Consider the following 3,143-nt stretch of genomic DNA (forward strand, 5'->3'; position numbering starts at 1 on the left):
TCATGCATATTGCTTTATGTTTGACAACAATCATGGGAAAGAAAAGAAAAACTACCTAAATTCTAAGTAGAATTTATTACGATATTTTCATCAGTTAGTATTTTGAACTAAAAAAGAAATCGTCCAAATTTCATAATCAAATTAGAAGCAAAACCTAAACCCGCACAAGTCTCACAATACACGTAAATTAAACCCTCTTCAAAACCCCACAACAAACAAATCTAGCGGGATTCGATTTGTCATGGAGCATACGTTCGCGTACCTTACAAATCGCCTTAATTAAAACTTAAGTCAATCCCAAAGACCACATAAAAACGACTCCAGTGTGCATTACATTGGCTTGGTTAAAAATGCCACGAAGCCGGCTTAAACCGCGGAATCAATAAATTTACAGAGAGTGTTCTGTGCATACCTATCGCAGTCAAAATATATATTCTATCTGCAAATTTGCAAACAAACGTAAACAAACCGTTTACCTCCGCATTGACAGTGAACTGTCGGATGAATTTTGACAGGTAAATGAACCTGACGGACTTGTAATTTCAACCTTACTAATAATACAAGTACTAATATTATTAGTTGGCAAAACATTATTATGCGACACAAATTACAAGTACTTGTAATTTGTTGACTTGTAACTTGTAACTTGTAGCTAATATTATTAGTCTGATTATGCTACAGGGCCCAGAAGAGCTGTTTAAACACGGTGGTGAGCAGTGGCGCCGGGAGTGGGTGGGACAAGTAGGACATGTCCTACGCATGATTTTTTCTGGGTGGGACAGTCAAAGCATTGTCCTACCCATGATTATGGTAAAAACATATGAAGTCATTGGCTAGCAACAACTAGTGTATAAGCAAGGTGAACTTAAAGTCTCGTATAAAGTTAATCAGAGTCTTAACAATAATCATATAGATTTCTGGGATAATAAAGAAATAGACTACTGATTGCTCTTTAGAACTTCGGGCGCTTTATAATCCCCAAAGTGCTCAAAGTTGTCTAATCTTTTTAGACCTCTTAGACTTTAAAGCTTTTCCAGAGGTAAAATAGAAGTTGCTGAAATCTGCAAATGCGATCAATTATTTTTTTTAGAAGTTATGATAAATAAATCACGTTTAAATGGATTAGGGGAATTGTACCTGTTTTGGCCATGTTCCTTATTTGGCCAATTTTGCGAATAACTCCAAAAATAAACCAATTCTCAAGGGTTTTATTAGTTCCAGCAAGACATATATCCCTCACCCTTCAACTGATCGATTATTTCGAAAAATATGTATTTTTCAGGGTTGGCCAAATTTGGCACTAAGTTGGCGGAAACCGGTGCACTTCCCCTATTAGAAACCCACGGACCTAGAGGCGAGCAAGCCAATGGCTACAAGCGTCTCTAATAAAGACACACAAAAAAGCCCACGGAAAATTCTTTCTACAAACCTCAAAACATTTTTTGAAATAGGGGAAGAGGCCCCAAAACGCCCCCCCCCACCCCCGATGCAAAACGCCTTTTGTGGTTTGTGGTATTTACCGTCATTAATATGTCCGTAACAAAAGTAGATCTAAAATTATGTAGGATAGGCAAAGAAAGTTTCAAAATAATGCATGGGAAGGTCGGAAAAACCGAAAATTTCCACATTTTGAAGAAACATCTAACATTTTGGCAAGGCAAAACGCCTTAGTGGCAATAACCTACAAAGTACTAGCGTCTCCACAGACTATCCATACTAGAATGCTGATTCGCCGACGCGTGGTACTTTGTTCCCTAGGAGCCGCCAGCTGAAAGGCGTTTTGCCTCATGAGTTTTCCGACCATTTCGGAAAGTTATATGAAATCTTATCATTTAGCAATAGTTAGTTGAAACCATTTAGGATTTATACACCCAACCGGTGGTTGTTATATTTTTTAACAATTCTGTATAAGAATTGCGAAATTATAAAATATATTATACAAAAAATGTAAGAAAAGCTTACAAAATTGTTTTTTTTTGCTTTTCAATTCCTGATTATTTGTAGAATAGATTTTATTGCAAGTATGGCTGCTCTATATTGAAATGGATTTCATATCAGCACGGGACAGTTATGTTTGCAGCGGCAGTATAGGTAGAATGTACATCGATTTCTTACCACCAGAACTGTTGTTCAAATCGGATTCAAGCTCCGTGGTCTAGTGGCTATCGTTTCTGCAGAAGGTCGTGGATTCTATCGCAAGCTCGTCACTTTCCTATGCTGTATGTCTTTGTTCTTTCTGTGATTCACGTTCTACCAAAGCGATTCTTCTGTTATAGCTTTCACACTTAATTTTTTTAACAACTCCCGTGAGAGATCTCTGCGCCTTTTTTACGTATAGATGTCCAACTAACCATCATTTCCCTTCAAGCATTCACAATGGCATGGTCAGGACAGATCTCAACTGTTGGAGAGTGCCTCACTTCCTAGAGCAGGAAGTAATAAATTCAATATCAATATCTATGGTTACGAACGGCAGTGATGCTTCCATCATACAATAGTCTACCTTTGTAACATCTACAAATTTATGCAAATCGCTCAGTGTTAATACTAACACCGGAACTGTTGCGTAATTCAGCATTTCCTATTTGTCCTACCCACGACTCAGAACGTGGATGCGCCTCTGGTGGTGAGGTACTGGCTACAGCGCTGCACTGGGTGATTACCAAGGTTTGGGAGGATGAGGTTCTGCCGCAGGAGTGGATGGAAGGTATCGTGTGTCTCATCTACAAAAAAGTCGATAAGCTGGATTGTAGCAACTACTGCGCAATCACATTACTGAACGCCTTCTTCTTCTTCTTCTTCTTATTGGCATTACATCCCCACACTGGGACAGAGCCGCCTCGCAGCTTAGTGTTCATTAAGCACTTCCACAGTTATTAACTGCGAGGTTTCTAAGCCACGTTACCATTTTTGCATTTGTATATCATGAGGCTAACACGATGATACTTTTATGCCCAGGGAAGTCGAGACAATTTCCAATCCGAAAATTGCCTAGACCGACACCGGGAATCGAACCCAGCCACCCTCAGCATGGTCTTGCTTTGTAGCCGCGCGTCTTACCGCACGGCTAAGGAGGGCCCCATTACTGAACGCCGTACTCTCCCAAATTCTATGCCGCCGACTAACACCAATTGCAAGAGAGT

The sequence above is a fragment of the Armigeres subalbatus genome, chromosome 2 (genome assembly GCF_024139115.2).
Source record: "Armigeres subalbatus isolate Guangzhou_Male chromosome 2, GZ_Asu_2, whole genome shotgun sequence".
Lineage (NCBI taxonomy): Eukaryota > Metazoa > Arthropoda > Insecta > Diptera > Culicidae > Armigeres > Armigeres subalbatus.